The sequence below is a fragment of the Rhinoderma darwinii genome (genome assembly GCF_050947455.1).
Source record: "Rhinoderma darwinii isolate aRhiDar2 chromosome 5 unlocalized genomic scaffold, aRhiDar2.hap1 SUPER_5_unloc_14, whole genome shotgun sequence".
NCBI classification, from domain to species: domain Eukaryota; kingdom Metazoa; phylum Chordata; class Amphibia; order Anura; family Rhinodermatidae; genus Rhinoderma; species Rhinoderma darwinii.
In genome coordinates this window covers 130012-143440 of record NW_027461770.1, presented here as the reverse complement: position 1 = coordinate 143440, position 13429 = coordinate 130012, and the positions used below count along the sequence as shown (strand labels likewise).

The following is a 13429-nucleotide window of genomic DNA, read 5'->3' as shown; positions in this document are numbered from 1 at the left end:
TCCTTCACACCTTGTATCAGCTGTAATCCAGTCCAGTCCAGTGCTGCCTGCTGAGCAGCACTGACCAACACTGCCTGGGCCCAGGCTTTTATCTCTGAGGCCCCATTATGATGTCAGAAAGCTGGCTCTGGAATCCTGAGGGCTCCACTATGACACGTGCAAAGTTCCGTCTGAACTTTATATAAGACGGTGAGGCTCAGTCAGTCACTCAGTGTTGCCTGAGAGGGCAACACTGCAACAGCCGGCCGCCAGGCTGTCTTTTTTTTGCACAGCTAGTTGCCTCCAGGAGGCCACAAGAGGGAGACAAGGGACTGCAAAATGGAAAATAGGCATCCACCAACTTTACAGACAACTTCTCCTTGCTCCTACAACCTCCATCCTTGCACAGTTTGTTATTCTTCTAGGTAACATAGTAACAAATCCAAATTGCTGCTCTCTTTGTAGGCAAGCAAGGCTTTGTTGCAACTGCAATTCTTACTTCTTCTTGAAATGTAGGGACGACAGTACATTCCATCACATCCATCTAGTGTACACAGGTAGGTCCATTGTGGCGGGCAGGCGAGCGGGTGGGCTGCTTTATTGGCTGTTTGCTGTTCCCCTACTCCACTCCACTATTTGACTGTTGTGCTGCATCAATCAATCAATCAATCAATCAATCAATCAATCAATCAATCAATCAATCAATCAGTGGCTGGCTCAGGTGCAGCTCTTTAACTTACCTAAAAGGGAGGGCGGAGAGAAGACAAGGAAGGTGAATGAGGTGTTCCAATGTGAAATGCCGGAAACACAGAAACACAGACGACACACAACAAGAGGTGGCAATCTATTCATTAATTGCATTTAATCAATGAGCTCATTATCACTCATGCATTGTCCAACAGGTGTTGAAATAATGGGATTAAAAGGGGAGATCCCTTCAGAAAGACAGAAACAATAGCAAAGACAAAAAACACTTTTGGAATCTGCTTTTAGTCAACACATAAGGAAAGGGTGCACCGGTCCTGGAAATACTGCAATACCAGGTCAATGCGTGGAGTGGACAGAGCAAGCTCTATTTCCATCTCCCTGTTCTAAAAATCCATTTAATATATGGTCCCCAGATAGGGGACGTATCAGATATTAAACTGATAAGAACAGATACTACACTTGATCTTAGCCAAAAGGCCGAGAAGCGATAACCCGAACGGGCCGCGCGTTGCCCGAGCCTGCCCGATACTGCTGTTCAGCCCTTGCAGCGATTCAGCCTACTTCTAGGCAATTCCATGGGGCCCTGCAGGCTCACACACTCACAGCTACACGGGAGGTGAATAAAGGCCGGAGAGGAAGCCAGACAGGATTTGCTTCTTTTGCTTGCACCACAATGCAGTGCTGAAAGAGGAGGAATCTACATAAAAACGCCTTCCTGGCAACGCCCAAATGCCCTGCTGCCATGCAGATAAACACTGGCAGCGGCAGCAAGTGCATGCCCACAGCCACCCCTTGTTCCTTCACACCTTGTATCAGCTGTAATCCAGTCCAGTCCAGTGCTGCCTGCTGAGCAGCACTGACCAACACTGCCTGGGCCCAGGCTTTTATCTCTGAGGCCCCATTATGATGTCAGAAAGCTGGCTCTGGAATCCTGAGGGCTCCACTATGACACGTGCAAAGTTCCGTCTGAACTTTATATAAGACGGTGAGGCTCAGTCAGTCACTCAGTGTTGCCTGAGAGGGCAACACTGCAACAGCCGGCCGCCAGGCTGTCTTTTTTTTGCACAGCTAGTTGCCTCCAGGAGGCCACAAGAGGGAGACAAGGGACTGCAAAATGGAAAATAGGCATCCACCAACTTTACAGACAACTTCTCCTTGCTCCTACAACCTCCATCCTTGCACAGTTTGTTATTCTTCTAGGTAACATAGTAACAAATCCAAATTGCTGCTCTCTTTGTAGGCAAGCAAGGCTTTGTTGCAACTGCAATTCTTACTTCTTCTTGAAATGTAGGGACGACAGTACATTCCATCACATCCATCTAGTGTACACAGGTAGGTCCATTGTGGCGGGCAGGCGAGCGGGCGGGCTGCTTTATTGGCTGTTTGCTGTTCCCCTACTCCACTCCACTATTTGACTGTTGTGCTGCATCAATCAATCAATCAATCAATCAATCAATCAATCAATCAATCAATCAATCAATCAGTGGCTGGCTCAGGTGCAGCTCTTTAACTTACCTAAAAGGGAGGGCGGAGAGAAGACAAGGAAGGTGAATGAGGTGTTCCAATGTGAAATGCCGGAAACACAGAAACACAGACGACACACAACAAGAGGTGGCAATCTATTCATTAATTGCATTTAATCAATGAGCTCATTATCACTCATGCATTGTCCAACAGGTGTTGAAATAATGGGATTAAAAGGGGAGATCCCTTCAGAAAGACAGAGACAATAGCAAAGACAAAAAACACTTTTGGAATCTGCTTTTAGTCAACACATAAGGAAAGGGTGCACCGGTCCTGGAAATACTGCAATACCAGGTCAATGCGTGGAGTGGACAGAGCAAGCTCTATTTCCATCTCCCTGTTCTAAAAATCCATTTAATATATGGTCCCCAGATAGGGGACGTATCAGATATTAAACTGATAAGAACAGATACTACACTTGATCTTAGCCAAAAGGCCGAGAAGCGATAACCCGAACGGGCCGCGCGTTGCCCGAGCCTGCCCGATACTGCTGTTCAGCCCTTGCAGCGATTCAGCCTACTTCTAGGCAATTCCATGGGGCCCTGCAGGCTCACACACTCACAGCTACACGGGAGGTGAATAAAGGCCGGAGAGGAAGCCAGACAGGATTTGCTTCTTTTGCTTGCACCACAATGCAGTGCTGAAAGAGGAGGAATCTACATAAAAACGCCTTCCTGGCAACGCCCAAATGCCCTGCTGCCATGCAGATAAACACTGGCAGCGGCAGCAAGTGCATGCCCACAGCCACCCCTTGTTCCTTCACACCTTGTATCAGCTGTAATCCAGTCCAGTCCAGTGCTGCCTGCTGAGCAGCACTGACCAACACTGCCTGGGCCCAGGCTTTTATCTCTGAGGCCCCATTATGATGTCAGAAAGCTGGCTCTGGAATCCTGAGGGCTCCACTATGACACGTGCAAAGTTCCGTCTGAACTTTATATAAGACGGTGAGGCTCAGTCAGTCACTCAGTGTTGCCTGAGAGGGCAACACTGCAACAGCCGGCCGCCAGGCTGTCTTTTTTTTGCACAGCTAGTTGCCTCCAGGAGGCCACAAGAGGGAGACAAGGGACTGCAAAATGGAAAATAGGCATCCACCAACTTTACAGACAACTTCTCCTTGCTCCTACAACCTCCATCCTTGCACAGTTTGTTATTCTTCTAGGTAACATAGTAACAAATCCAAATTGCTGCTCTCTTTGTAGGCAAGCAAGGCTTTGTTGCAACTGCAATTCTTACTTCTTCTTGAAATGTAGGGACGACAGTACATTCCATCACATCCATCTAGTGTACACAGGTAGGTCCATTGTGGCGGGCAGGCGAGCGGGCGGGCTGCTTTATTGGCTGTTTGCTGTTCCCCTACTCCACTCCACTATTTGACTGTTGTGCTGCATCAATCAATCAATCAATCAATCAATCAATCAATCAATCAGTGGCTGGCTCAGGTGCAGCTCTTTAACTTACCTAAAAGGGAGGGCGGAGAGAAGACAAGGAAGGTGAATGAGGTGTTCCAATGTGAAATGCCGGAAACACAGAAACACAGACGACACACAACAAGAGGTGGCAATCTATTCATTAATTGCATTTAATCAATGAGCTCATTATCACTCATGCATTGTCCAACAGGTGTTGAAATAATGGGATTAAAAGGGGAGATCCCTTCAGAAAGACAGAAACAATAGCAAAGACAAAAAACACTTTTGGAATCTGCTTTTAGTCAACACATAAGGAAAGGGTGCACCGGTCCTGGAAATACTGCAATACCAGGTCAATGCGTGGAGTGGACAGAGCAAGCTCTATTTCCATCTCCCTGTTCTAAAAATCCATTTAATATATGGTCCCCAGATAGGGGACGTATCAGATATTAAACTGATAAGAACAGATACTACACTTGATCTTAGCCAAAAGGCCGAGAAGCGATAACCCGAACGGGCCGCGCGTTGCCCGAGCCTGCCCGATACTGCTGTTCAGCCCTTGCAGCGATTCAGCCTACTTCTAGGCAATTCCATGGGGCCCTGCAGGCTCACACACTCACAGCTACACGGGAGGTGAATAAAGGCCGGAGAGGAAGCCAGACAGGATTTGCTTCTTTTGCTTGCACCACAATGCAGTGCTGAAAGAGGAGGAATCTACATAAAAACGCCTTCCTGGCAACGCCCAAATGCCCTGCTGCCATGCAGATAAACACTGGCAGCGGCAGCAAGTGCATGCCCACAGCCACCCCTTGTTCCTTCACACCTTGTATCAGCTGTAATCCAGTCCAGTCCAGTGCTGCCTGCTGAGCAGCACTGACCAACACTGCCTGGGCCCAGGCTTTTATCTCTGAGGCCCCATTATGATGTCAGAAAGCTGGCTCTGGAATCCTGAGGGCTCCACTATGACACGTGCAAAGTTCCGTCTGAACTTTATATAAGACGGTGAGGCTCAGTCAGTCACTCAGTGTTGCCTGAGAGGGCAACACTGCAACAGCCGGCCGCCAGGCTGTCTTTTTTTTTGCACAGCTAGTTGCCTCCAGGAGGCCACAAGAGGGAGACAAGGGACTGCAAAATGGAAAATAGGCATCCACCAACTTTACAGACAACTTCTCCTTGCTCCTACAACCTCCATCCTTGCACAGTTTGTTATTCTTCTAGGTAACATAGTAACAAATCCAAATTGCTGCTCTCTTTGTAGGCAAGCAAGGCTTTGTTGCAACTGCAATTCTTACTTCTTCTTGAAATGTAGGGACGACAGTACATTCCATCACATCCATCTAGTGTACACAGGTAGGTCCATTGTGGCGGGCAGGCGAGCGGGCGGGCTGCTTTATTGGCTGTTTGCTGTTCCCCTACTCCACTCCACTATTTGACTGTTGTGCTGCATCAATCAATCAATCAATCAATCAATCAATCAATCAATCAATCAGTGGCTGGCTCAGGTGCAGCTCTTTAACTTACCTAAAAGGGAGGGCGGAGAGAAGACAAGGAAGGTGAATGAGGTGTTCCAATGTGAAATGCCGGAAACACAGAAACACAGACGACACACAACAAGAGGTGGCAATCTATTCATTAATTGCATTTAATCAATGAGCTCATTATCACTCATGCATTGTCCAACAGGTGTTGAAATAATGGGATTAAAAGGGGAGATCCCTTCAGAAAGACAGAAACAATAGCAAAGACAAAAAACACTTTTGGAATCTGCTTTTAGTCAACACATAAGGAAAGGGTGCACCGGTCCTGGAAATACTGCAATACCAGGTCAATGCGTGGAGTGGACAGAGCAAGCTCTATTTCCATCTCCCTGTTCTAAAAATCCATTTAATATATGGTCCCCAGATAGGGGACGTATCAGATATTAAACTGATAAGAACAGATACTACACTTGATCTTAGCCAAAAGGCCGAGAAGCGATAACCCGAACGGGCCGCGCGTTGCCCGAGCCTGCCCGATACTGCTGTTCAGCCCTTGCAGCGATTCAGCCTACTTCTAGGCAATTCCATGGGGCCCTGCAGGCTCACACACTCACAGCTACACGGGAGGTGAATAAAGGCCGGAGAGGAAGCCAGACAGGATTTGCTTCTTTTGCTTGCACCACAATGCAGTGCTGAAAGAGGAGGAATCTACATAAAAACGCCTTCCTGGCAACGCCCAAATGCCCTGCTGCCATGCAGATAAACACTGGCAGCGGCAGCAAGTGCATGCCCACAGCCACCCCTTGTTCCTTCACACCTTGTATCAGCTGTAATCCAGTCCAGTCCAGTGCTGCCTGCTGAGCAGCACTGACCAACACTGCCTGGGCCCAGGCTTTTATCTCTGAGGCCCCATTATGATGTCAGAAAGCTGGCTCTGGAATCCTGAGGGCTCCACTATGACACGTGCAAAGTTCCGTCTGAACTTTATATAAGACGGTGAGGCTCAGTCAGTCACTCAGTGTTGCCTGAGAGGGCAACACTGCAACAGCCGGCCGCCAGGCTGTCTTTTTTTTGCACAGCTAGTTGCCTCCAGGAGGCCACAAGAGGGAGACAAGGGACTGCAAAATGGAAAATAGGCATCCACCAACTTTACAGACAACTTCTCCTTGCTCCTACAACCTCCATCCTTGCACAGTTTGTTATTCTTCTAGGTAACATAGTAACAAATCCAAATTGCTGCTCTCTTTGTAGGCAAGCAAGGCTTTGTTGCAACTGCAATTCTTACTTCTTCTTGAAATGTAGGGACGACAGTACATTCCATCACATCCATCTAGTGTACACAGGTAGGTCCATTGTGGCGGGCAGGCGAGCGGGCGGGCTGCTTTATTGGCTGTTTGCTGTTCCCCTACTCCACTCCACTATTTGACTGTTGTGCTGCATCAATCAATCAATCAATCAATCAATCAATCAATCAATCAATCAATCAATCAATCAGTGGCTGGCTCAGGTGCAGCTCTTTAACTTACCTAAAAGGGAGGGCGGAGAGAAGACAAGGAAGGTGAATGAGGTGTTCCAATGTGAAATGCCGGAAACACAGAAACACAGACGACACACAACAAGAGGTGGCAATCTATTCATTAATTGCATTTAATCAATGAGCTCATTATCACTCATGCATTGTCCAACAGGTGTTGAAATAATGGGATTAAAAGGGGAGATCCCTTCAGAAAGACAGAAACAATAGCAAAGACAAAAAACACTTTTGGAATCTGCTTTTAGTCAACACATAAGGAAAGGGTGCACCGGTCCTGGAAATACTGCAATACCAGGTCAATGCGTGGAGTGGACAGAGCAAGCTCTATTTCCATCTCCCTGTTCTAAAAATCCATTTAATATATGGTCCCCAGATAGGGGACGTATCAGATATTAAACTGATAAGAACAGATACTACACTTGATCTTAGCCAAAAGGCCGAGAAGCGATAACCCGAACGGGCCGCGCGTTGCCCGAGCCTGCCCGATACTGCTGTTCAGCCCTTGCAGCGATTCAGCCTACTTCTAGGCAATTCCATGGGGCCCTGCAGGCTCACACACTCACAGCTACACGGGAGGTGAATAAAGGCCGGAGAGGAAGCCAGACAGGATTTGCTTCTTTTGCTTGCACCACAATGCAGTGCTGAAAGAGGAGGAATCTACATAAAAACGCCTTCCTGGCAACGCCCAAATGCCCTGCTGCCATGCAGATAAACACTGGCAGCGGCAGCAAGTGCATGCCCACAGCCACCCCTTGTTCCTTCACACCTTGTATCAGCTGTAATCCAGTCCAGTCCAGTGCTGCCTGCTGAGCAGCACTGACCAACACTGCCTGGGCCCAGGCTTTTATCTCTGAGGCCCCATTATGATGTCAGAAAGCTGGCTCTGGAATCCTGAGGGCTCCACTATGACACGTGCAAAGTTCCGTCTGAACTTTATATAAGACGGTGAGGCTCAGTCAGTCACTCAGTGTTGCCTGAGAGGGCAACACTGCAACAGCCGGCCGCCAGGCTGTCTTTTTTTTTGCACAGCTAGTTGCCTCCAGGAGGCCACAAGAGGGAGACAAGGGACTGCAAAATGGAAAATAGGCATCCACCAACTTTACAGACAACTTCTCCTTGCTCCTACAACCTCCATCCTTGCACAGTTTGTTATTCTTCTAGGTAACATAGTAACAAATCCAAATTGCTGCTCTCTTTGTAGGCAAGCAAGGCTTTGTTGCAACTGCAATTCTTACTTCTTCTTGAAATGTAGGGACGACAGTACATTCCATCACATCCATCTAGTGTACACAGGTAGGTCCATTGTGGCGGGCAGGCGAGCGGGCGGGCTGCTTTATTGGCTGTTTGCTGTTCCCCTACTCCACTCCACTATTTGACTGTTGTGCTGCATCAATCAATCAATCAATCAATCAATCAATCAATCAGTGGCTGGCTCAGGTGCAGCTCTTTAACTTACCTAAAAGGGAGGGCGGAGAGAAGACAAGGAAGGTGAATGAGGTGTTCCAATGTGAAATGCCGGAAACACAGAAACACAGACGACACACAACAAGAGGTGGCAATCTATTCATTAATTGCATTTAATCAATGAGCTCATTATCACTCATGCATTGTCCAACAGGTGTTGAAATAATGGGATTAAAAGGGGAGATCCCTTCAGAAAGACAGAAACAATAGCAAAGACAAAAAACACTTTTGGAATCTGCTTTTAGTCAACACATAAGGAAAGGGTGCACCGGTCCTGGAAATACTGCAATACCAGGTCAATGCGTGGAGTGGACAGAGCAAGCTCTATTTCTTTCCATCTCCCTGTTCTAAAAATCCATTTAATATATGGTCCCCAGATAGGGGACGTATCAGATATTAAACTGATAAGAACAGATACTACACTTGATCTTAGCCAAAAGGCCGAGAAGCGATAACCCGAACGGGCCGCGCGTTGCCCGAGCCTGCCCGATACTGCTGTTCAGCCCTTGCAGCGATTCAGCCTACTTCTAGGCAATTCCATGGGGCCCTGCAGGCTCACACACTCACAGCTACACGGGAGGTGAATAAAGGCCGGAGAGGAAGCCAGACAGGATTTGCTTCTTTTGCTTGCACCACAATGCAGTGCTGAAAGAGGAGGAATCTACATAAAAACGCCTTCCTGGCAACGCCCAAATGCCCTGCTGCCATGCAGATAAACACTGGCAGCGGCAGCAAGTGCATGCCCACAGCCACCCCTTGTTCCTTCACACCTTGTATCAGCTGTAATCCAGTCCAGTCCAGTGCTGCCTGCTGAGCAGCACTGACCAACAGGGCCGCCATCAGGAATTTCAGGGCCCCCTACAGCTAAATTTTTTGGGCCCCCCTACCGTGGCACCGCCTGTTAACGGTACTCCGTCCAGCACTATATCATGGTACCCAGGGCGGCCATCAGGGGGGGTATTAGGGGTACTGATGTGAGAGGCCCGGCCAAACCTAATTGAAAGGGGGGCCCGGCAAACTGCCGCGACTTGCCTTTGGTAGAAAAAAAACAGGCCCCTGCAATGGGGCCCGTTTTTTTCACCAAAAGAATGTCGTGAGCTGCGGGCCCCCCTTTCAATTAGGTTTGGCCGGGCCTCTCACATCAGTACCCATAATACCCCCCCTGATGGCGGCCCTGGGTAGCATGGGGGTCGTCATGGGGCCGTCAAACACCGCTGCCCGTGCGACCGATCGCGCGCACCCGCAAACTCCTGCGCATGGGCACCCGCGACCGCCTGGAACCGCGCACCGAATTTTGAGGCAGATATTGACCTGCCCACACTATCTTGCCGCGTTTTTTGCCCGCTGCGATTGAGGACAGCAGACAAAAAACGCAGGGAAAAATGCATTTTCTGCCTCCCATTGATTTCGATGGGAGGTCAGAGGCAGAACCGCGGCAAGAAAGGACGTGCTGCTTTTTCTTTTTTCCGCGACTGGCTCCCATTGATTTCAGATTAAATCAATGGGAGGCGGTTTTGGAAGTTTTTTGGTGCTGATTCTGACGCAGTGTCCGAGTCAATATCAAGGCCCAAAAAGTCTGTGAACTGGGCCTTATTGTTAGGGCTTATTCAGACGAACGTGTAATACGTCCGTGCAACGCGCGTGATTTTCACACGGACCTATGTTACTCTATGGGGCCGTGCAGACTGTCCGTGATTTTCACGCAGCGTATGTCCGCTGCGTAAAACTCACGACATGTCCTATATTTGTGCATTGTTCGCGCATCACGCACCCATTGAAGTCAATGGGTGCGTGAAAGTCACGCCCAGCACTTCCGCAACCGTATAAACTATGAATGAAAACAGAAAAGCACCACGTGCTACAAACATACAAACAGAGTGTCATAATGATGGCGTGAAAATCACGCAGCCGCGCATCATACGCTGCTGCCACACGGAGCTGTTATGGACCTTTTGCATGCGCAAAACGCCATGTTTTTGCGCGCGCAAATAGCACGCGCTCGTGTGAATCCGGCCTTAGGGTAGGAACACACTAGGCATGAACACTGCGGATTTTATGCAACACATTTTATTGTGGAAAATCCGCAGCGTATTACAGTCGCAGCAGAGTGGATGAGATATGAACAAATCTCATCCACACGCTGCAAAAATAATGGACCTGCCGTGTGGCTTTTGGCTTTTTAAGCCGCAGCATGTCAATGTATTCTGTGGGATCGCTGCTCCTCTGTTGTGGAAATGCTGCGGTTCTGCCGCAAAAATCACACATGAGAAAAAATAAAAAGGCACTTTTTTAAATTTATAAAAAAGTTTAGACTTGCCCCGGCCGTAGTCCTGGTGACGCGATCCTCTAGTCTTAGCGCAGCTCGGCCTCCTGTCATGACTTTTCATCCCATGTGACCGCTGCAGCGGTCACATGGTCTACAGCGTCATCCCAGGAGGCGGGGCTACGTTCAGAAGAGAGAGATGCGTCACCAGGACTACGGCCGGGGGAAGTCTAAACTTTTTTTTCCCTGCAGGATTCCCGCAGCGGACACGCCTCACGAAACCTGCACCACTACTTGGTGCGGTTTTGCTGGCGGAATTCCCTGCGGCTACCGGGGCGGATAAGCTGTGTAGTTTTACTCAGCATATCCGCCTAGTGTGTCCCTTATGATGTCGCTCCTGGAGCTGCTGCCGGTCTCTAAATAGGCAGTTGGTCCAGTAGAATTTGGAATTATTTTTTTTTGTGAACCAGCTTAAAAAAATACAAAACTTTTGTGTTAGGGCCTGTTCACATCACCGTTCGCTTCCGCTCCGGGGTTCCATCTGAGGTTTCCGTCGGGTGAACCCCGCAACGGAAAGTGAAAGTGACAGCACAGCTTCCGTCACAATTAGCGCAGTCGACTGCACTATTGATTCCGTCCGAAAACCAGCCGGAATGGTGACGAACGGAAACCATTAGCGATGTTTCCGTCACCATTGAGATCAATGGTGACTGAAACGGAAGCTGTGCTGTCACTTTCACTTTCCGTTGCGGTGTTCACCCGACAGAAACCTCAGATGGAACCCCGGAGCGGAAGCGAACGGTGATGTGAACAGGCCCTAACACAAAAGTTTTGTATTTTTTTAAGCTGGTTCACAAAAAAAAATAATTCCAAATTTTACTGGACCAACTGCCTATTTAGAGACCGGCAGCAGCTCCAGGAGCTGCGCTAAGAATAGAAGATCGCGTCACCAGGACTACGGCCGGGGTAAGTATAAACTTTTTTATCAATTTAAAAAAGTGCCTTTTTTTTTTCTCTTTTGTGATTTTTGCGGCAGAACCGCAGCATTTCCGCACCAGACGAGTGGCGATTCTGCAGCATAAATTGACATGCTGCGGCCTAAAAAGCCACACTGCAGGTCAATTTTTTTTGCAGCGTGTGGATGAGATTTGTTCATATCTCATCCACTCTGCTGCGACTGTGATACGCTGCGGATTTTCCACAATAAAATGTGTTGCATAAAATCCGCAGTGTTCATGCCTAGTGTGTTCCTACCCTAAGGCCGGATTTACACGAGCGTGTGATTTTTGCGTGCGCAAAAAACGTGGCGTTTTGCGCATGCAAAAGGTCCATAACAGCTCCGTGTGTCAGCAGCGTATGATGCGTGGCTGCGTGATTTTCGCGCAGCCGCCATCATTATGACACTCTGTTTGGATGTTTGTAGCACGTGGTGCTTTTCTGTTTTCATTCATAGTTTATACGGCTGCGGGAGTGCTTCCATGTGCTGGGCGTGACTTTCACGCACCCATTGACTTCAATGGGTGCGTGATGCGCGAACAATGCACAAATATCGGACATGTCGTGAGTTTTACGCAGCGGACACACGGACACACGCTGCGTGAAAATCACTGACAGTCTGCACGGCCCCATAGACTAACATAGGTCCGTGCGAGGCGCGTGAAAATCACACACGTTGCACGGACGTATTACACGTTCGTCTGAATAAGCCCTAACAATAAGGCCCAGTTCACAGAGTTTTTGGACCTTGATATTGACTCGGACACTGCGTCAGAATCAGCACCAAAAAACTTCCAAAACCGCCTCCCATTGATTTAATCTGAAATCAATGGGAGCCAGTCGCGGAAAAAAGAAAAAGCAGCACGTCCTTTCTTGCCGCGGTTCTGCCTCTGACCTCCCATCGAAATCAATGGGAGGCAGAAAATGCATTTTTCGCTGCCTTTTTTGTCTGCTGTCCTCAATCGCCGCGGGCAAAAAACGCAGCAAAAAACGCGGCAAGATAGTGTGGGCAGGTCAAAATCTGCCTCAAAATTCTTTAAGGAATTTTGAGGCAGATTTTTTTGCCCTGCAAAAATACTCTGTGTGAACAGGGCCATACATAAACAGCACTTTCAGACACTTTACTCACTGTGTCAGAAGAGCTGCTCCCTCTCCAGTCCTCGTCAGGCGATGTCTTCGGTCCAGATGTCGTCCTTCACCTCCAGGCTCCAGAAAATTGCGAGGATCGAAGAACTCCTGCCGTCGCGCAAGAACTGGACTCCTCCCCCTCTCCTTACGCAGCTACGCTCTGGAGGAGGAGAAGAAGGAGGAGGCGGAGGCGGAGTCGGACGAGGAGGCGCTGGACGAGGAGGCCGAGGAGGAGGACGAGGAGGCGGAGGAGGAGGACGAGGAGTCGGAGGCGGGCCAGCAGGTAATTAGACTGTGCGCCGCTGTTCTTCCCAGTTGATTGGTCGCTGTACTTTTGGTGTGTGCGCACCGCATCCCTCTCGGCGGCGGGCACGAGCGGGTTGCTTTCCAGCCTTCCCCAGGTCGTTCGCGCGTGAGCGCGCGTTTGCGGTAACGAGTGCGCCGGCGCGCGCTTGCGGTCGTTCGCGCGCGCGGTCGCGCGCGGTGTTTCGCGGCAGTGTTAGATGAGAGGGGGGCCCGCAGCTCACAGCGGTGTTTGATGAGAGGGGGGCCCGCAGCTCACGACATTGCTTTGGTGAAAAGAACAGGCCCCATTGCAGGGGCCTGTTTTTTTCTAACAAAGGCAAGTCGCGGCAGTTGCCGGGCCCACCTTTCAATTAAGTTTGGCCGGGCCCCCTACAGTAGTACCCCTAATACCCCCCTGATGGCGGCCCTGCGTGACCAACACTGCCTGGGCCCAGGCTTTTATCTCTGAGGCCCCATTATGATGTCAGAAAGCTGGCTCTGGAATCCTGAGGGCTCCACTATGACACGTGCAAAGTTCCGTCTGAACTTTATATAAGACGGTGAGGCTCAGTCAGTCACTCAGTGTTGCCTGAGAGGGCAACACTGCAACAGCCGGCCGCCAGGCTGTCTTTTTTTTGCACAGCTAGTTGCCTCCAGGAGG

At 49.3% G+C, this 13429-nt stretch overlaps 6 non-coding genes across 6 annotated transcripts; all 6 read right to left on the bottom strand.

The window, feature by feature from the left end:
* Nucleotides 1–985: 985 nt before the first annotated feature.
* LOC142685421 (U2 spliceosomal RNA) lies at nucleotides 986–1176 on the bottom strand. The gene has a single exon (XR_012854903.1). It is a non-coding gene; the product is annotated as a U2 spliceosomal RNA (small nuclear RNA).
* A 1292-nt stretch (nucleotides 1177–2468) lies between these two features.
* On the bottom strand, nucleotides 2469–2659 carry LOC142685420 (U2 spliceosomal RNA). The gene has a single exon (XR_012854902.1). It is a non-coding gene; the product is annotated as a U2 spliceosomal RNA (small nuclear RNA).
* Nucleotides 2660–3935: 1276 nt separating this feature from the next.
* LOC142685418 (U2 spliceosomal RNA) lies at nucleotides 3936–4126 on the bottom strand. The gene has a single exon (XR_012854900.1). It is a non-coding gene; the product is annotated as a U2 spliceosomal RNA (small nuclear RNA).
* A 1281-nt stretch (nucleotides 4127–5407) lies between these two features.
* Nucleotides 5408–5598, bottom strand: LOC142685416 (U2 spliceosomal RNA). The gene has a single exon (XR_012854899.1). It is a non-coding gene; the product is annotated as a U2 spliceosomal RNA (small nuclear RNA).
* Nucleotides 5599–6890: 1292 nt separating this feature from the next.
* LOC142685415 (U2 spliceosomal RNA) lies at nucleotides 6891–7081 on the bottom strand. Its single transcript, XR_012854898.1, has one exon. It is a non-coding gene; the product is annotated as a U2 spliceosomal RNA (small nuclear RNA).
* A 1273-nt stretch (nucleotides 7082–8354) lies between these two features.
* LOC142685636 (U2 spliceosomal RNA) lies at nucleotides 8355–8549 on the bottom strand. The gene has a single exon (XR_012855098.1). It is a non-coding gene; the product is annotated as a U2 spliceosomal RNA (small nuclear RNA).
* Between the last annotated feature and the right edge of the window lie 4880 nt (nucleotides 8550–13429).